The sequence below is a fragment of the Eptesicus fuscus genome, chromosome 16, assembly GCF_027574615.1.
Source record: "Eptesicus fuscus isolate TK198812 chromosome 16, DD_ASM_mEF_20220401, whole genome shotgun sequence".
Taxonomy (NCBI): Eukaryota; Metazoa; Chordata; class Mammalia; order Chiroptera; family Vespertilionidae; genus Eptesicus; species Eptesicus fuscus.
Window position 1 is genome coordinate 13,569,522 of NC_072488.1, and position 22,140 is coordinate 13,591,661.

General features: G+C 41.0%; 1 protein-coding gene across 1 annotated transcript in view; it reads right to left on the reverse strand.

The window, feature by feature from the left end:
• The window catches only part of ALK (ALK receptor tyrosine kinase), a 591,773-nt gene that overhangs the window by 280,527 nt on the left and 289,106 nt on the right, over positions 1–22,140 (reverse strand). The gene's annotated exons all lie outside the window — the stretch shown is intronic.

Genomic DNA, 22,140 nt, shown 5'->3' on the forward strand with positions numbered 1-22,140 from the left:
TGTATCCATTAGCTCTCGGTTCTCAAATAGTTATGACCAGTTCAAGGTTTTCCTTGAGAGGTGTGTGCTTGGAAAGGAAGTATTTGGGTCACATATAAGGAAGTAGTTAAGATCCTGGCTCCTGCTCCTTTGCTTACTTGCTGAATGAACTTGGGCAAAGCAATGACTTTCTCAGGTTTCAGTTTTCTGCTTATAAAATAGGGTGAGAAGGGTTGGCTGAACTTATAAATCTCTGAAGATTCATTTCTGCTCTCGAGTCTATGAGCCATGTGAATTTGCAACTCGTCTCCAGAAAGAAATCCCTACAAATCCCCAACCCCGACTCCCACCTCCACCTGGTGCTGTGCCTGTGGCTGAGTTTCCCTCTGGGGCATGCCAACCCTAATTCCAGTAGCAGTGGCCAGTGACTGACAAGAAACTTGTATTCCTGGTGGTTACTGTCAGCATAAAAGCACAGCACCATTTTACTGCTCCAGGCATTCCTTCTGGTGCGCTAGCTTACTTGCCACACTTCTGCATTGCAGTTTTGGACCATTAGATGCTGCTCCTTGGCAGTGGACGCCAATTCCAACAAGATCTCCAACACTTCCAGCGGGAACCAGCTAAGGAGTGTTCAGCTCAGCCTTTTTACCACCCCCTCTTTCTGGGCACCTCAAATTAGTCTCCTTCTCCAGATAACAGGACTTACCAAGTAGGCAAATGAACTAGCACCCCCTCAATAGAGAATGATACAGATAAAAAGGGGGGATTCCTATGAGAAGCAAAGCAGTGTCCAAGGAGAAGGCATTGTGTCAGGATTAGAGATTTGCAATATTCTGGAGGTAGGTAAATGTGACTTTTGGTTAAAATCAGGAGAGGTCAGCACAAGACTGTTTCTGAGCTGGATGGAGGACATTGGCATATACTGGAAACTGAGTCCTCTGTAATGTTAGGAAGCATGGCATATGGGCCTTTGAAACTGCTCTACAACCCTTGGTAAATAATCTATATCATTACTCTGTTTTACAATGGGGGCGACATTCTTATAATGGGCATAGAAGTAAAGTAAAAGGATTAGAATCAAAGATTCAGAATTAAAAAGGAGTTAACTATCATGTAATATAGTGCCCTTGCTTTTCTATGGAAGCAGACTGGAGATCAGAATGGAAAAATGACTTACTCAAAGTCTTAAATAGGAAGTCCAGACCAGACTTCAGGTCTCTGAACTCTTAACCACTGTTCTTTCCCTTCTTCCTTTTTCATTATCCCACTGTATCCTTTATCCCAAAAAATGACCAGGGTGCCTTGTGGCCAAGTTGTGTAGCTCAGGAACTCAGAGGGATGGGAAAGGAGAAAGACAGACAGATGAGACCTGAACCAAATCCGTTTGTTCACTGGCTTCCTTACCCATTCCCTCTGCCCTCAAAGTTCATTAAATGGATGCCTACTCAAGCACTGGCTCTGCCCTGGGGACACAGACATGAACCAGACCCAGTTCCGGCCTTCAAGGAAATCAGGTCCAGGAGGGGGTGATGAGGTGTTTGCAGTAACTGCAATCAAAAGCAGAGGTTCTAAGTCACAAGACACAAAGAGGTAAAGCGTGCTGGGAGGCTTCATGAAGGATACATTAGGTTCAATTGGGAAGATTCATAAAGAAGATGACCTTTGAGCTCGTCTTCAAGGGCAAGAAAAACAAAAGTATTGGCAGAGTCCACCGTGCAGGATCTGAGAGGCATAACTGCAGAAAGTGTATCATGGCCTTGGTTACTGAGTGGAGTACATGAAGAGAAGGCTGAGAAATAAGAAAGGATAGCGTGGTGGGTGTGGGACCATAGAGATTTAATTCCTGGCAGAAGATGTTCATCTTTATTTTGTGAAGAATAGGGAGCCAGAGAAGGTTTTTGAGCAGGACAGTGACATCAGAGTGGTGCGGCAGGAAGATTACTCTGGTGTGGTGGGAGACTGGGGGTCAATACTGACTCAACCGCATCCTACTCCACCAGTCCTCACTAGGCATGACTAAATGTAAACATGATGGCCTTGTATGTTACCATATTAAGCAAAGGTACCATGTTGGGGACAGACTCTGGGATTGACTGGGGTTTCCAATTCTGTACTAGATTAGAGTGTATCTGTCCAGAGCAGGTGGGAGTTCTAGAAACTCCTCTGGGGCAGACTTGTTCCTGACATTTTGGGGTCATGGTCTGGGTTAGGAAAAAGCCACACATGTAACACATAAGGTGCCCTGGTCTGAGATTGTACTCTGATGTATTCAAATAGGTGGAAAGTCGAATTGAAACCAATTTTCGAGCTTTTGAAGGAAAGAATGTAGGTAAATAAAGGAGGTGTTCCCTTCTCAGAAAAAAGTTTACATGTATGTGCGCATGTGCACACAGACACACACACACACACACACACACACACACACACACACACACACACACGGGAAACTCAAGTTCCCAGCAGGAGAAAATGAGGTTGAAAATGCCGGGACTTGGGGGTCTTCCAGCACCACTGTTCCTCCTTCATGGGTGTAAAAACATGTAAATTCTGTCCTTGTAATTCAGTACCTCAGTAACGGGACTCTTTCAGAGATGACTGGAAGATGGATGATTCCTCCACTTCTAATATGTGAGATGATGTTTATATGAATTTTATTTTGTGCAACTGGACTATCAATAAGAGACAGAACTTAAAGTATTTTCACTTTCAATGAAACTCTGTAGTTAAGAGCTATCTCTTCATCGGCAGCTTTCCTCTACCAAAAAAAAAAAAAATACATTTCATAAGCTCCTTGGGATATTGTCAGCATAAATCTTTTAAAGTCAGTGAGAATTTATCTCTCTTCTCCCTCTTTTCTGTTTCCTGTTTATTTTGCTCAGAATAGCTTGGGGCTACGTGAAGGCTCCTGGGGTCCCCTCTAATTAAGAGGGATGGCCGGGCAGCTCACAGACCTTCTTCCCCCATGTGGGCCGTGAGGCAATGCAGAAGCAGATCAAAGGCTTTGTTTATACAGTGCTGGGAGTGGACCCTAGTTTTCTTCTTAGTGGATTGGAACACTTAAATATGAAATAGTTGCTGTTTTTACCTTTGGTCACCAATACAGGGATGTGGGCTTAAATTATGAACCAAAACCAAGGGCCGGGAACCTCGAGGTCAGACAGACTCTTTCCCATCTAGGCTCTGCTTCTATCCAGTTCTAGGCTTTAGACAAATTATTTCAATTCTTTAAACCTTATTTTCTCAAATTCAATATGGGTGTAGCCTGCTTCCTATGGCTGTGGTGGACGTGAAATGAAACAATATGCATAAGTGGCCAGTACAGCTCCTGGTCCTTAGTAGGAATGTGATACATGGTGATTCCTGCTTCAAGGAGTCTGGTGCTCCATCACTAGCCTTGGAACCAGAAGGACTGAATTTGAGCCACTACCAAGCTTCCTTCATTTGTAAACTGAAAGGACTGGATAGAGTCTCTCTAAGGACCCTACAGCTCCAAACTGTCAGTAATTCTATCTGCCTGCCTGGAATATTATTAATCTAAAGGAACCCTGTCAAGTCTCCAAGCCCCCGAGCCCTAAAGACCTCTCCTCCTAATTCACCTCTCTGGGGTTTTTAAACCAAGAGTTTCAATCAACTGGTCAAATACTCTGTGAACTGATTCCCTGCCCCACTTCCTCGCTTCCCATTTACACAAATGCATCCTCAGGAAGGGCTCCTGTCCCAGCATCATTTGTTTCTGTAGATGCTTCTGCTATAAAGTTATTACCACTTCTAAATGTCTGATATAGCACAATGCTTGCCACATGGCAGGTATGCAAAGACTTAATATATATATATATATACACACACATATATAATAGATTTCAGAGAGGAAGGGAGAGGGAGAGAGAGATAGAAACATCAATAATGAGAAAGAATCATTGATTGGCTGCCTTCCACATGCTCCACATTGGGGATTGAGTCTAAAACCTAGGCATGTGCCCTGACTGGGAATTGAATTGTGACCGCCTGATTCATAGGTCGATGCTCAACCACTAAGCCATACTGGCCAGGCTGCAATGACTTTTTAAAATCAAAGTAATATATACTCATGGCAAGAAATAAAATTGTTAAGAATAGCTCATAATAATTTTTTTAAAACTATCCCCAAATCATTCTCCTCTCACCAAGTCCCAAAAACATTTTTAAAGGTTTTTAATTTCTTTTGCCTTCATGACTCTAAATAGTATAATCATAGTGTTATTTGTTGGTGCAACAACCTTAGGTTCTTTCCATTGATGCCACGTAAGAAAAATTATGCTATCCCCCTTCTAATACTTGATTTTTAAAATCCCTTTCTACTTTTTTATTACTTACCTGTTTAATTTTACATGGCAAATTTATTACTTGTTCCATCAGCTGTAGACAGTGGCACCTGACTCTCCTCATGAGAAGATTAAGCTATTAGTCTTCCTGCCCTTTTCCTCTTCACATCCACCCCCCAAGTCAGCTGTGCTTTTACTTTCCATTGTCAAGGTTGGACAAGAATGATTCAGGCTTGTGTTTTGTTTACAGATTGATTCTAAACTTTAAAATCAATAAGCAGATCTTTTATACTGATGACTATATATTTTTTCACTGCAGCAAACAGGGCTGTATTTATAATCTCTATAGGTCGAATAATACACCCAACTCAATGGAGAATGTTTCCAGCATTAAGAACAAGGTTAGATGAATATTTTCTCTCTCTTTCACTTTTTTTTCTCTCTCTTACATAACCACTTGTCAAAATTGTGGCGCATTTTAATTTGCCTTATTTGAATCAGGAATTTCTTGTGAGTTTCTTTCTCTAGAAATTTCTAATTGCTTTTCTCTTTTATTTATTTTGCACCATATCACTAACACTTCTATATATTCCTTGAAAATCTTTCCATCCTTCTTGAAGACATTGACTTCCTGTTTTCATTTGTATTCGTTGCTTTCTGGACCCCTAGTACAGCTATGGTTCTCAAATTTCTTTTCACTGGAACACTTCCATTAGTCCCACTGTTCTCAGGAAACTTCCTCAGGGGGAAACTCTTTTGTAAATTTTTGAATATCTGAAATGGTTTTTTTTTCTCCTCTTCACACTTGGTTGATAACTTTGCTGGCCATAGTTTCTAGATTAGAAGCTGTGCTCCAGACATGTGAAAGCCTAGCTTCAATGTTGTCTAGTATCAGTGACTGAAAAGTCTAAGGTTGGTTTTATTGTTAAGTTCTTTGTAGTCAACCTGTTTTCCTCTTTTGGAAGCTTTCAGGATCTTTCTTTAATACAGAGGAGCTGAAATTTCAATATAATGTATCTAGGTATGGATCTCTATAGAAATTTCTCTGTGGCATTTGGTGGGCTCTTTTAATCAGAAAACACATGCCTCTTTCATCTCTGAATTGTTTTATTATTTCTCTGATATTTTCATTCCCCCCTCTTCTTGGTCCTGACTCTTTTTGAAGAGCTTTATCATTCAAGTTAGCCTCTGTTATCTAATTGATCTTTGTTTCCTCTGGGGTCAATTTTTTTTATGTTGATATTTCTTTTCCATGCTGCTGGGCTATTAATATTGTTAAAGAAGAGACAACAGACCCTAAATGGAGTCACTTGTACTAAACCCCACATCACCAAACTGAGACTTAATTACTAAATTAATTACAATTTTCACCTCTTCCAGCAATGGCACCTTAAACTAGTCAATCAGGAATTTTTCTGGTCAGCACTAATGAGGTCACCTGTCTGATAGACCCTGCTGTCTCCTAGAGGAAGGAGACCTTGCCACAACCAACTGCATTTTGCTAGTGTAACTTCCCTGTCCACTCCATTCTGAACACAAGTCTTTCATTTTGCATAGCTCCCTGGAGGTTCTTTCTATTTGCTAGATGGGATGCTGCCAGATTCATAAATCACCGAATAAAGCCAGTAAGATTAAAATTTTCTCAGTTGAATTTTGTTTTATAACAATATATTGGATGATCCTGGATCAGCCCCCTATATTCACACAGGAGACACTAGGATCGCTGATAGAACGTCTATGTACATAGATTGTGCTTATTCTCTTTGTAAGAATTGCCCTGATGGCAAGAGTCAGGGTCAGGCCATTTCACAGGTGTCTGCTCTCCAAACCAGCATGGACAGGTCACTCTGGACATGAATGCTTTGCTCCCACAAGCAGCTCTAGTTCTCTCAGTCTACCTGGATTTTTATAAAACATCTCCCTTTTTACTTTCCCCTGTGGTTAAGCATCCTGCTATCTTTTGGTCTGAGAAATGGCATTGAAGACCATCTGGGTTAACCACACCAGAGAGGATTTTTATTCTTTCTCCTCAGTCTTATACCTCCTCCCAGAGGAGCCTTCTCAGTACTCTTCGTGGTGCCTCCCAGCAGATGGGCTCCTTCCTCTGCTCTAAACCCCTTTGATCTTCTCAGCTATGGCCACTATATTTGCTCCATTAATAGCTCCTATCTCCTCTTTGTGCCCTAGCAATCACTCATGGCTCCCCTCTTGTTCTGTCTGCTATTCAGAATTTATTCCTCCACTAAATCCTTTATTATCACTTTAGTGGGATTGCAGGAGAGGAGACAAATGTGTGCCCAACCCACCATTCAGAACCAGAAGGCTCTTAATCATTCTTTGAGTGAGAATATGCATAAACAAATGCATGAATGGACCAATTTCCATCTCAAAAAAATCACACATGATTCTGGCACGATTGACTAATTGTCCCTATTGCAATTAAACTATTAGATCATTACTATAAGCTATCACTTATTCAAGTGATCATGATGCCATTCAGATTAGGTAGAACTGAAGGAACAGCAGAAGTTTAATGGGCTGGAATATGGACAAAGGGAGTGCAAGGTGATGCAAAAGGCCTCTACCACGAGATGCTTGCCACCCCCCATAGGATGCTGCACAGAACACTATACCTGTTAACAGGTATTATGAGAAAGCTCTGGGATCAAGCAAGTTTGAGGATCACTGGGTTAAACAAAAGTAAACTGCAGGGCTTCTTAGAACCTTAATGTGCCAGTAAGAGTTGTGACTTTGGGAGTGGAATGTCAAATGAAGATTTCCAATACTCCTTTTGGCACAGAACTCTTTGGCCATTGTGTATAATGTACCATGTAATATGCTCTGAAAACCTTCCTCTAATCTATTTCTGCTCTAAAAACCATTTGCAGAAAGTAAGAAAGGAAAAAATATCATGAAAAAAGGGTATTCTAGAGGGGTAATCACATATCTATATGTATATCTACATTTGTATCATCTCTTAAATCTTACGTCCTCCCTGTTTGTCTGACTTTCAAACTGTCCTCATCAGAAACTAGGCTTCTTGTGGTAGAACAATGCTTTTGGAAAGGCTCCTCTGAGTTACGGCATTGGTCTCCCTACCTGAGGCGACTTAAACATGCTGCATTCCATACCTGACTTTCGAAATGTCAGAGCTAGAAACAAACACGGTGGTTATACAACTTAATACCTTTCTGTACTGGGAAGAAACCCAAGAAGCACAGAAGTTAAGGACTTGCCTAAAGTCATACTGTGTGTTAGTGGTGGGTCAGGGATGAGAATCAAGGTTTCCACTCCCTGTCCAGTGGGAAGTCCAGTCAGATTTCATTAGGGAAAAGGGAAAAAGTCAATAATGTCTATATACTGCATGTGTGTCCTAGGGTGTCAGCAAAAAGAGATAATAAAAGGCAAAACAAATAAATAGAAGGAAACAGAAGCTAAAGTGCTGAGAAACCTTTTTTTTTTTCTCCCTAAGAGCTCATTTTGGTAATCCTCAAGGAAAACAGAAAAGCACTTGATCTGACAAGAGAGAGAAAGGAGAAGCCAAATGAAAACTAAACAATTGATTTAATTCAATGAGAAACGGGAGGGGGAGATAAGAGTATCTGCTGCAGGTGGGGGAGGGAAGGGAGTTGGGGAATCAAGAGTGCCTTCTAGAACAAATTCTGAGTGGGAGAAAAAAAGAAGCAGGAAATAGTTTTCCCTTTCTCACATAGGTATTTAGCTCTGGAATCAGATTGTTCAATTTTCGCTTTAAGTCTCAGATGTCAGGGTATAAAAATCTGCCATGTTATTTTTTAAATATTGCTATGTGGTAGCAGATTTTATCTTTTGGGTAAATTTTACTGATTTTTTAATTAAAATTTTAAAAAGCAATGTTTAAATAAAAGGCAAAGCAAATAAATAGAAGGAGACAGAAGCTAAAAGTGTATATTCCTTGTGGGAGTCTCACAGGATCCCAGACTTGTAATAAAAAGTTCTGACATTCCATGTACTTCATGCAGCTCTCAGACACCCTATTGTTGAAAGAGAACAGAACATGGACAAACATTGACAACTAAGCCATGCAGCTGAAAAACATGGGCAGACCACTGTTTCACCCACATATCACCATGGGAGAGCTGCATGGAGCACCAATACACCATCCCTCCCAACTCCTCCTTTTGCAGAACAAGAAATTCCCATGCAGGAAGGTAAGGTCCATGTCTGAGACAGGCGGGGCATGGCAAGAGGGCCAGGCCGAGTTCTCAAAGGTTCTATATGATCTGGGCTTCCTCTAACTGCTCCTTCCACTTCTCACTTACACTCCCCCCATATAGTCTGCACACAGTAGCGAGAGCCATCTTCTTAAATGTGATTTAGTCAGTCACTCCCTTGTTTTAAAGTCTTCAATGGCTTCCCGCTGATCATAGATTAAAATCTAAATTCCTTACTATGAGCTACAAGGATCAGGGGAAACCTGACATATAGCAGATGCTATAGGTTGGCTCACTCAACTTCCTGACCAACTGCTCTTGCCTTTCTCTTTTACTGAGACTGGACATTAAAAATGACTTAATTCAATAGGCCTTTCTTGTAGATAGGAGTGAACATGTAACACGGTTCTGAAATGTAAGCAGAATTGTGCTCACAGGGTTGCCAGAGTTAGCAGATAAAAACACACAAGACACCCAGTTAAATGTGAATTTCAGGTAAATGATGACTAAGTTTTTCAATACAAATAATATTCAAATTATTATTTTCCTGAAACTCACATTTAACTGGACATCCTGTGTTTTATCTGGTAACTCCATATCTGAAGAATTTGGGGAAAATTCCCCCTTTCTGCTTCTTTCTTCTTCTTGCCTAGAACATGAGCATAATGCCTGGAGATGTGGCAGCTGCCTTGTGACCATGAAGTGACAAGAATGAGTACGTGGGTTAGAAAGGTAATTAATTGAGTCACTGATTGTGTTGTTGAATATCTGTACCATTGCCTGTCTTTGGTCTTCTTATCTACATATATAAAAGCCTAATATGCTAAGCGTCCAACTGTTCGTTCGACTGTTCAACCAGTCACTATGATGTGCACTGACCACCAGGAGGCAGACACTCTGACCGGTAGGTTAGCTTATTGCTGGGGTGTGGAGATCGGGACTGGGCAAGATGGCTGGACACTCCCTGGAGCCCTCCTCTGTCCCTCCCTGCCCCAGATCGTGCACCGGTGGGGGTCCCTCGGCCTTGCCTGCACCCTCTCACAATCCAGAACCCCTTGGGAGATGTCAGAGAGCTGGTTTCAGCCCGATCCCTGCAGGCCAGGCCGAGGGACCCCACTGGTGCATAAATCCGTGCACCGGGCCTCTAGTGTGAAAAATAAAATGGAACACCCATGCTTTTTCCTTGACTAAGCCACTGCTGCAAGGACTTTGTTCCTTCACAGATGATGCTCTGTGAGCAGGAATCTTGTCTGTCTTGGGCCAGCTGTCCAAGGCCTAACACAATGTCAGGGACAATGCTTCCTGAATAACCATTTGCTGAAAAGATGAAGAAATGACACTTAACCAAAAAATGGGCACTTTGCTTGTTTCCTTGTATCTTATCTAAAATAGTATCATCTTCTTATTTATATTGGGGAGAATTTTTCTCCCTTTTGAACTGACTGGTAGTTATAGAAGAGGTATTATTTGCAACACAAAACAAATCAATTTTTTAAATGCCCGTAAGTTTAGACTCTTAAGATCAGTGTTTTTCAAATTGTGGTTTGTAACCCATTAGTGGGCCATGAAATCAGTTTATTGGGTAATGACCAGCATTAAATAAAAAGGAAGAGAAGAAGAAGGAGGGGATCAGGAAGAAAAATAAATAAATGAAATTTAAGATATCCATATTGTAATTTTCCTTTGGGAAATAATGGCTACTAATCTATATGCACACACGCACACACACACACACATTTATGTATACCATGTTGTTATGTAAGATATATTTCTCACTGTGGATCATAGTTTTAAAAAATTGAAAGGCTCATTGAGTATTGTTCAATTTCAAATGTCCATATATGGAAATTACACTGGCCTAATTCTGGTCCCTGAGCCACTTCTCATTAGCTGGGTGACTTTGGGAGTAGAAGTAATCTATTTGGACAGCATTTTATGAACTATAAAACTTTCTCATATAAACAATCTTATAACAACTTGGTAAAATAGATGTTCTCCCCCATTGTAATTGTACTTGATATAGCAGCCACTAGTTACATGCAGCTACTGAATACTTAAAATGTGGCTGATGCAACTGAGGAACTGAATTCTTCATTGTATATAATTTTAATTAATTTATATTTTAAAAATGAAACCTGACTTAGTTATGAGAAAAATTGGTTTGGAACAACTGTGCATGTGAATCTAACCTTTCAACTATAAATTCTATGAAATACAGATAAAATATTTCAGCTAAAATTTTAGCCTCCAAATTGAAATTTACACTAAGTATAAAATGCACACTGGATTTCAAAGGTTTAGTATATAAAAATATATTTTATGAATAACTTTTATATTGATTACATGTTAAAATGATAATATTAGATATATTGGGTTAAATAAAATATATTATTAAAATTAAGTTTACCTGTTTCTTTTTACTTTTTGTTATGTGGTTTCTAGAAAATCCAAAATTACATTTTTGGATCATATTATATTTATTTCTCCAGGATAGTCTTGCCCTAGGCCACTGAATGAGTAAATCCTTTAATCACTAGGACAGTCCCGGTCAGTAAACTCCAAATCCTTGACTCTTCCCCCTGAATTACAAATTACATCACCTTAGGCCTGGCTGTCCCTTTATAAACTGTGAGTGAACTAGAAGATGATAATAATAATAATGATGGCTAACACTTAATGAGGACTAACAAGTCTTGGGAACCAAGTTTACATTTTACAAGGTTTATTGCATTTGAATTTACAACAGCCCAATAAGTTAGGTATAGGATTATTATACCCAGTCTTTATAGATGAGGAAACTGAGGCTCAGGGATATCCATTAATCTGCCTATCACCTCAAATGGTTTAGACTGAGGAACCCAGAGTCTATGAGGTCCATGCCAATGACTGAACACTTAGGGCCTTTCCCTGGACCATAGCCCTCAAAAGCAGCGGGGCTCTATTTAGGTAACATGTAGCTGCATCTCCCAGAGTCCTGTTAGATTAATTTCCTTTGGGAAATAACGTCTCCTGATCTTGCTGCTGATTCCACACCATACAGAAGAAATCACCAAGCTCCAATCTTTGAATATATAGATAAGGCTCAAGAAGGTGACTTTGTATCTAACAAATTTTCAACTGGAAAATTGAAATATGGGTTTCATTATTATGGGTGCTTATTTAAAGATCTATTTGCAATGTGAAACTAAATTTCAATAACAGCCTTAAAATACAGAAACAAATCATGCTTTCCCAGTGAAATTATTTTTCTTTTGTTATAAACATTGTATACACATTAAATGCAATTAAAAAATGGTAAAAAGAAAACAACTTATAGATCTGTTACTCAAACTTTCTTTTTTTTTTCTTATTTCTCCATTTTCATAGGATTTAAAAACTTTATTATTACACTAAATATACAATTTTACTTGCTGTTTCACTTAAAATCTATATATATATATATATATATATATATATATAATATCTTTTTTTTTCTTATTCCTCCATTTTCATAGGATTTAAAAACTTTATTATTACACTAAATATACAATTTTACTTGCTGTTTCACTTAAAATCTATATATATAAAAAGCCAGCGATTGGAACGTTGTAAAGATCGAAACGACCAGTCACTATGATGCCCACTGCAGCCAGCAAACCAGCCGGATTTGGGGGGGAGGGTGTGGGGTTGGCTGGCCAACCTCCCACGGCCCTTCCCCCCGGCTGGCCCTACCCCCAATGGGCCCCAGCACCCCAATCAGCCCACAGCCCCTTCCCCCCCCCCCGCCAGCCCGGCCCCCTTACTCCAATAGGGGGCAGGGCCGACTGGCCAACCTCCTGCAGACCCTTCCCCAGCCTGGCCCCACCCCAGATTGGCTCCCCACCCCAATCAGGGGCAGGGCCAGCTGGCCAACTGCCTGTGGCTCCTCCCCTTGGCCAGTCCCTCACCCAATGGGCCCCCACCACCCCAACTGGCCCACGGCCCCTCTCCCCAGCCAGCTCCACCCCAATCGGCCCCCCCACTCCGATCAGGGGCAGGGCCTGCCAGCTAACCACCATGGCCCCTACCCCAGGCTGCTGGCCCCTGATCAGCCCCCCCACCATCACCACATTTGGCCCTCACTGCTGGTCCACTGCTCACAGCCCCTCCCCACAGCCAGCCCCACCCCCAATTGGCCCCCCCACCCCAAACGGGGGTGGGGCCCACTGGCCAATTGCCCACGGCCCCTCCTCCCAGCCAGCCCGGCCATTATTGGGCCCTGATCGAGGTGGGCTGGCCAGCCAACTTCCTGCCATCTCCTCCTCCCGACAGGCCCAGCCCCAATCCACCCCGATTGGGGCTGGGCCAGCCAGACCCCACCCATGCACGAATTTGTGCACTGGGCCTCTAGTAAAGTCATAATAATTTTCTATTTTCTTTTGTAGGCTTTGCAAAAATATTTATAAATACTTGTATAATATTCCAATAAGTGGACATCACATTTAAACTACTTCTTTTTCCAGCGGTGGGAAACATCCAGACCATGGGCCTGAGAAATCATTTGGTCTGGCCCTGCCAAGGTACTAGGGGTGAGTTAATTAAATGTTGTCCAAATACAGAAGGTTAATTTTTAAGTTGATAATTCTGTATGCCCTCAAATGATGCTATAGGTATCCAAATGGCTCTTGGCAGAAAAAAGGTTCTCCACTGCTGGTTTAGACAATTGTTTCCAGTTTTTTCTATTATAAAGTTGCTCCCCTACTCTTTTTAATATGACAGTCTACCTGGAGGGTAGACCAACATGTATCAAAAATCTTAAACTGTGCTTGTTCTCTGACCTAATATTCTCTTTCTAGGAATTTGCTTTTTTTTTTTTTTTTAAGAGTTATCTATAAAGACTTCTTTGCAAAGTTTTTCAGCATTATTTATGTGAATGAATATTTAGAAATGGTAAATGTTGAACACAGGAGATTAGTTAAGTAATGTATGGTGTATCTATGCAATATACTATAAGACATGCTGTCTTAAAGGATAGGTAAGGATTATAAATATTAATAACAAATAATAATAACAAAGCTTTCTGTTATTGAGTACCAGGCTCTATGCTTATATATTTAGGATCTCGTTTAATCCTTAACAACCCATATGTTTGGTACTATTATTATCATTTCCTTTATACAATCTGTATATAGGGCTTATACCCTTAACCACTATAAATGCCTAGGATGTTTACTATCTATCATCAGATGGAAAAGGCAGTTATAAAACAGCATGGATAATGTGATCCCAATTTAGTAAAATACAACATGTATATGAATATGTATATTAAAAAAGAAAACATTTGAGGGTAATCACCAAAAAGTAAAATGAGTAACTCTAAATGGTAGAATATTTTTCCATATATTTTTTTGAAATTTCCAAATCATGTTACTTTTTTGCATTTTTTATTGTAGTAAAATATATCTAACATAAAATTCACCATTTTAACCATTTTATGTGTACAATTCAGTAACATTCACAATGTTGTGCATCTATCGCCACTATCCAATGCCAGAAAATTTTCATCATCCCTAACAGACACTCCCCATTACTCCCTTTCCCTAGCCCTTGTAAACCTCTATTCTACTTTCTGTCTATGAATTTGACCAGTCTAGGTACCTCATATAAGTGCAATCATACAGTATTTGTTCTTTTGTGATTAGCTTCTTTCACTTAGCTTAATTTCTTCAAAGTTTGTCTATGTTACAGCAAGTGTCAGAATTTCATTTATTTTATTTTATTATTTTATTTATTTTATTTTATTTTATTTTATTTTATTTTATTTTTATTTTATTTATTATTTTATTTTATTTTATTTTATTTTATTTTATTTTTATTTTATTTTATTATTTTATTTATTTTATTTTATTTTATTTTATTTATTTTATTTTATTTTATTATTATTTTATTTTATTTTATTTTATTTTATTTTATTTTATTTTATTTTATTTTATTTTATTTTATTTTATTTTATTTTATTTTATTTTATTTTATTTTATTTTATTTTATTTTATTTTATTTTATTATTTTATTTTATTTTATTACTAGAGGCCCAGTGCATGATTAAATCATGCACGTGTAGGGTCCCCTAGTCCTAACCTGCCATCCAGGCCATATCCACTGCCCCGCAAAGCCTAGCACGCTCCGTGGACATTGCTAGCAGCCTGCTCCCCGCTTTTGATGGCAGGGGGTCCGCTGGTGTTGGAGCGGACACACAGCTCCCCGCTTTCGATTGCGGGGGAGCTGGCTGTCTGTCCACTGGTGCACCAGGCCTTTCAAAAGCCTCTGGCATGACGGAGGCTTTCGAAAGGCCTGGTGCGGGAGCGGACAGACAGCCAGCTTCCCCGCTTTTGCTCCCCGCTTTTGATGGTCCGCAGCAGGACGTGGGCTCGCTGCCCCAGAGGCCCCTTCTGTGCCGCAGCACAGCCATGGCACAGACGCTGAGCTCAGCATCCCGCCGGCCCAATCAGCCACCCTGGCCACCATGAATCCCGCCCCCTGCGCCTCCCACTGGCCCAATCGTGGGCGTAGCAGAGTGATGGTAATTTACATATTACCCTTTTATTATGTAGGATTTGAGAGAGAGAAGAAGAGAGCGGGGGGAATAGAAACACCAAGGATGAGAGAGAAACATGGATAGGCTGCTCCTCACACCCTCCACTGGAGATCAAGCCCTTGCAACCTGGGCATGTGCCCTGCCCAGGAATTGAACTGAGGACCTCTTGGTTCCTGGGATGATGCTCAACAACTGAGCCACATTGGCCGAGCTCATTTCTTTTTAAAGTTTAATAATATTCCATTGTATGTATATAACACATTTAGTTTATCCTTTCATTGGCTAATGAACAATAGGATTATTTTCTATCTTTTGGCTAATGTGAATAATGTAGCTATGAACAGGGTGTACAAGTATCTGTTTGAGTCCTTGCTTTCAATTCTTTTGGGTATCTATCTAGGAGTGAAATTGTTGGGTCATGTGGTAATTCTAAGTGTAACCTTTTGAGGAACTAACAAATTATTTTCCACATTACACTATTTTACATTCCCAACAACAATGTGCAACAATTCAAATTTCTCTAAATACTCAGCAACATTTGTTATTTTACTTTTTTTTTAATCCTTACCTGAGGATATGATTTTACTAATTTGACAGAGAGAGGAAGGAAGAGAGAGAGAGAAAGAATGAGCTCAGTTGCCTCCTGTATATGCCCCAACCGGGAATCAAACTACAACCTAGGTACATGCCCTGACCAGGAATTGAACCTGAAACCTTTTGGCGTACAGGATGACACTCCAACCAATTGAGCCACTGGGCCAGGGTTGTTATTTTACTTTAAAAAATTTTATCTATATATATAAAACACTAATATGCAAATAGACCAAACGGCGGAACAACTGAACAACCAACCAACCAGTCGCTATGATGTGTGCTGACCACCAGGGGGCATGTGCGGAACATGGCGATGTTGGCAGCAGGTGGCAGAGCATGGAACATGGCGGGCATTGGCTGTGGTGGGATGGTAGAGCAGGTGAGCAGGGGTGCCAGACCAAGGCAGGGCACCGGTTGCTGTCATGGGGGCAAGCCTCTGGTGGTTACTGAAAATTCTTTGCTCCCACACTCCGCAGTCCCGCTGGGCACTCGCACCTGCTGCTGACACCAGCCTCGCTCGCACTCACTGCCGGCGCCTGGCGCTGGTCCTGATCACTTGGCACCATCAGTGGGTGCGAGCAGTGGCTGCCAACCCCAATCGCCCCTGAGGGCTTCTCCACCTCCCTCTGCTCCTGAGTGGTGATCAGGGTAGCAGCCTCTGCTCGCACCTGCTGACAGCGCCTGCCCCACTCACACCACTGCTGGCACTGGCCCCAATTGCTCCGCGCCATCAGCAGGTGCAAGCAGGGCCAGCACCGTCAGCATGTGGGAGCAGCGGCGGTGGAAGCGGGGCTACCTGCAGGCAGGGGATCTGGGGTGTGGCTGGAGGGGCCGGGCCGGGGTGCAGAGGATGGGCTGAGACCCGCCCCTGTGCCCACTGCAGCCTCACTACCCACAGTTCCTTTCAAGGTGAACAAATTTGTGCACTGGGCCCCTAGTTTAAAGATAATAGCCAGCCGTGGCTGGTTTTGTTCAGTGGTTAGAGTGTTGGCCCCAGGACCAAAGGGTCGCAGGTTCAATTCCTGGTCAAGGGCACATACCTTGGTTGCAGGCTCGATCTCCAGCCCCCTTCGGTTGGGGCCCGTGCCAGAGGCAATTAATTGATGTGTCTCTGTCACATCCAAAGTCTCTCTCTCTCTCTCCCTCCTTCCCTCCCTCCTCTTTTCCCTCCACTTTCTATAGAAAAAAAATCATTGGAAGAAATATCCTTGGGTGAGGATTAAAAAATAAATAAAGATAATAGCCATCCTAATGAATATGACATGGTATCTTATTGTGGTTTCTATTTGTATTTTCCTAATGACTAGTGATGTTGAACATCTTTTCACCTGCTGATTAGCCATTTGTATATCTTCTTTGGAGAAATGTCTATCTAAGTCCTTTGCCCAATTTTTAATTGGGTTGTTTGTTTTCATCTGTTACATTTTAAATTAGAGCCACAGTGACTTTTATGCAGAGTTTTTAAAAAAAACAACGCATCTGATTGTGTCCTTTCCCTGTTTCTGTAACTTCTGCTGCCTCTGGGGTGAAGCTCATGCTACCAGCTGGACTCCCTCTGCAGCCTGCTATCTGATCTTACAGTCACATGCTGTGGATGCCTCTGCCATTTACCACCAAATGATGGAATTACCTGTGTCCCTCAGGCACAGGACACACTCACTCACTCATTGAGAGGAAGGGTGGACCTTTGTCATCTGCATACACCAATTCCTAGCACAGAGAAGCAGCTCAATATTTGCTTAACAGAACTGAACTGAACTCTCGATTTACATTAACTAACTGCTTACCAATCAGTAATGCATGGAGGTACCTATTTCATTGCATTCCTGCCTACGCTGGGGATTATAACATTTGTTGTTTCAATTTGCATTTCTGTAATTACTAGTGAGGTTGAATCGTTTCTCCATATGTTCCTTAATTAGTTATTTTCCTCTTTTGTGGATTGTTTGTTCATTTCTTTCGTTCAGTTACTATAGGAGATTTAGTGTTTTCCTCATTGATTTGTAAGAACTTTTTAAAGCGAGGCCATTAAACCTTTGTCTTATTATATTTGCTAAAAGAAAGTACTCCCATATTTTCATCATTTAATTTTGCTTTTAATGTAAAAAATCTGTGCAATTTTATGCTATCAAATCTTATATATAAAGTTTACCTTTTTATATTGATGAACTTGAATGTTCTATAATGGCTTTTAATAGTATCACTTTCAAGAATATTAGATAATAATAGTCACTTTATGTAAAGGTATACAAGTTGCTTTATGGACCTTTGGATGGAACCTTTAAGTATAATTATATTCCTAGAAATCATAAAGTTAAAAAAAATAACAGGAAAAATTAAGTGAAGTCACTGACTTCTATATTATAAATTGGGCTTTCATTAGGACTTTCTTAGTTATTAGAGCTAGGGAGATAAAAAGCCCTAAATTTCAAGTGAGATTTCAATTGCAAACATTAGTGAGGCCTGAAGAAGGTTTAGGAAAGAGGTGGCAAATAGTCAGCCCTCAATGCCCACTCTCCATGAGGCTAGGGAGGTCTCCTTTGGCCCAAGTCTGGATCAGCACTGGCTTTTAAATTTGGGATGGCAGTCAACATTTAAAAGCCAGGAAACACCAGCCACATGAATATCTGTATATCCAGCTGCTCTGGGGGTTGGGGGATGGGTACGGACAGAAGATCTGGCAACAATAGGCCTGTTTTTGGGGTGGCGATAATTAGCTGGATTTGAGTATCTGCTACTCCCTGAGATGGCCCTGTGCTTTCAATTCCCTAGTGTCCCATCACTGAGGCTGAGGGTCAGAAGCCATTTATCATCTTATCCTTGGCCCACTTTTAATAGTATTACTTTGTCTGCCAGGCTGTGTAGGCATTTGACTTTTGGTTACCGTGGTCGGCAAACTGCGGCTCGTGAGCTACATGCGGCTCTTTGGCCCCTTGAGTGTGGCTCTTCCACAAAATACCATGACCTGGGCGAGTCTATTTTGAAGAAGTAGCGTTAGAAGAAGTTTAAGTTTAAAAAATTTGGCTCTCAAAAGAAATTTCAATCGTTGTACTGTTGATATTTGGCTCTGTTGACTAATGAGTTTGCCGACCACTGGTTTAGAACATCAAATCAGGCTCCTTGAATCTGGTTCATAATCTCACCAACCAGCCCTGGGCAGTGTGGCTCAGTTGGCTGGAGTGTCATCCCGTGCACCAAAAGGTGGGGGGTTGGATTCTGGTCAGGGCACATGCCTAGGCGTGGGTTAGATCCCTGGTTGGGCTGTGTATGGGAGGCAACCGATTGATGTTTCTTACATTACTGTTACTCTCTCTCTCTCTCTTTCCTTACCTCTCTCTCTAAAATCAATTTTTAAAAAATTTAAAGGCATGCTTCTGAACTGGGAACAGATAATCTATGAGTATTTGACTTCTCAATTTCTATAAGTGGAAACTGCTGCCTGCTTCCTACCCTACTAGATCTAATGAATATGATTTATATTGACTTCAATTCAGAAATTCTGTACCTATAGTCCAAATAAGCAAATGGTGACATGACCTCCATTGCAAGAGCCTGAAGATGCAGTTGGTATCTTATATTGTAGATCCTAATGGCCGTAGGTAATGAGGTAAATGAATAGGAGCAGACTCTCAATATCTTTGGAAAACAGAAGGCTTTGAGTTTCAAGAATCAGAAGTAGAAGACAGAAAGGACCAAAGAACAGTCAGTTGTTTGGGATAAAGAAAAAGAAAAGAATAACTGTGAAATATTTCTAAAGATTTAGAAAAAAACTTTTGGTTGTGAAAGAAAAAGTGGCTTTTCCACCTATTAAAGATATAAGTTTGTGCAGAAGGAGATTGTCTGAAGAGCCACCTAAAGAATCCTGAGATAGGAGAGGGGGTTGGAATCCTGAGCAGCTGTATCCCACTGAGTGAGGACATGGTCGATATCGGTCCCCAGGGGAACTTGGCATCAGAGCTCGGTACCTGCGATGGCCAACTGGTACCTGGGAACTTACCTGGGAGATGCTGCAACCTAGAGAGGTTATAGCTCAGTGCTTAGTGCTCTTACCACCTGGACCAAATCCTGGCTCTGCATACTTGCTATGTGATCTTACTGTATGATGAGGCACACAGCCTCTCTATGGCATTGGTGAAATAGGGACATAATAGGACTCTCTCAGAGAGTGTGGTGAAGATTCACAGAGGGAAGCCATGCAAAAGCACTTAGCATCCTCTCTGGTATTCAGCAAGGTATTCACTCTCATTATCACTGTCAACACAATCACTACTATCACAAACAAGACTGTCCTGAGCACTTGTGTTACTGTCAAGACAACCTTCATGATGAGGGATACAAGAAATGCAGCAAGGACAAATTCTTAAGGTCACAGTCCCTATACAGGGGCCTGAATAGGAGTGAGCCAGGTAGGGGGATTATTAGTATAAAGGCAACTACATGATTTCATATGTTCCTTCTTCTTTAAATGCAAAAGCTTTAATCAAGAAGTTTAGGTTTTGCTAGTGATTTGGGGCCTGTAAGAACTATCCAGTTTTCATTTAAACCTGGAAGTGACACTCAGCTTAGGTTTTCTGATCAATATCTACCTGCACAGGTTTACATTGATGACATTTCCTAGGCTTCTCAAGGCTTGTTACTAGGCCTCAGGGACCTGAGCTTGCCTCCATTTGGAGTTTATAAGTTATACTGTTTAGTTTAGGTTGTAAGTTGTAAATATCTCTCTTCCAGACAACTTGTAGTAAGTTACATTTCCATATTTTGATTTCTTCCTTCTTTTAATACTAACGGGTTAAATCAGAAATATCTTTACAAGTGTTTTCATTTTACTTTCTGACTCCCTTCTACAATATTTCATACAACATATGGTCTATTCCATTGATAGGAACATTTATCATACAAATGCATAATAAAATCACTTATACTTTGTTCTCTAAGTACTGTATAGGTCCTAAACAGGTAGATTTTCACTGCCTGATTGATGGCTGAAAACGAGCAAATTCAACCATTTTTAATAGAAAAATGAAAAGAATAAAGGGACCAAGAATAACCCTGAAATTGAGACATATTCTCTAAATTCTGCTTGTAAGTAGTCTAGAGCAGATCATCAAATAGCCCATTTGGAAACACTAAAACATATTGAACGTGCTTGGTTTTTGGGAACCAAATGGTCATGTGCCGGAAGCCAATTCCAGCATGTCATAATTGCAAGAGTTTCATCAAAAGGTTGATGGAACTTGAGGACTCAACAAGGGCTGAGTCACATATGTTATTGCCTGTTGGGAATGGCTGAGGGCATTTCCCCAAACCTGAAGGATGATTGCTTGCTGCCAGACAGCTCAGGGCATCTTAATCTACATGTTATTGCCTCCTCCTGGCCAAACACCTGAATAGCCGGAGGTAACTCTTCCAATCTGACAATGGATTTGTGTAAGAAACCCTGGCCTTTGATGTGTATATCTCCACCTTGCCTTAGGACAAATTGTGTTAATAAAAAGCAAGGGGTCCTGAGATGAGGAGAACTTAGTTCCTTTAGCTAAGTCTTCTCTGACTCCCCATAATGCCTTCCAAAATTATGTTTCATCTCTGGACTCTTGATTAATTTACACACAGCCCCTTCTCCAGATTGCTGAATCCTTCTAGATGCAGGATCAAGACCACTGGCATTAGTCATGAGCAATGTAGACATTTCTTATCTAGCCAAGGATGCTGACACTCTCTTAGGAACTAATTTTAAAATAATTCCCATCAGATCATCAGAGCTCAGGGCTCAGAGCTCACTGATCTCAGATCCTGGGGTATATGGCTAGAGCAATGTTTCAGCAGGTTGATAGACTGGAAATAAGTAGCAAAGGCAGATTAGCATCCTTTATGCTGATCCCTCAACTAACAGCTGGACATGAGACTAAACTGACCAAGGGCCCTGAAATAAAAGCATTTTCCTTCATTGCATAGGTCATGGAATAGTTTTAAGCATCTGCTATACACATTATATTGAGTGGGGTGGGGAGTGTCTCTATAACAGTATATATGCCCTCCTTGTCCTCAGGGAACATAGAGTATAGTAGAAAAAAAAAGCAGAACAAAACAAAAGGCACAGATAGGTCCCAAGTGCCAGAGTTGTGAAATAATGGATGCTGAGATTTTAGGTGGTGAGTTAGACACTTGCTTACGTCCAGTCTCCTGTGCCAGCTTCTCTAAGTTGACTCAGAGAGTCTGAGCTCGCATGCAGTGCTTTTTGTACCCCTGGCAAAGGTGTCCTCTGGGCTGGGAGTCCATACTGCCTCCTTTTCTGTTGGACCAGTGATGTCTGCACTGCATTCCCTGTTGAGTCCTTCTGTTTCAAAAATTCTTCTGGTTGCTGGAAAAAATGGATGCTAACCAAATCTGATCTGAACAACTCTTCCTGCTTTCTGGCATCTATAAATACTTCATGATCATCCTTAATCGCAGGCTTATTTCTTCCTCATGTTCATTATGTTTGTCTTCTCATGGCATGTCATGACACTTCAGATCACTC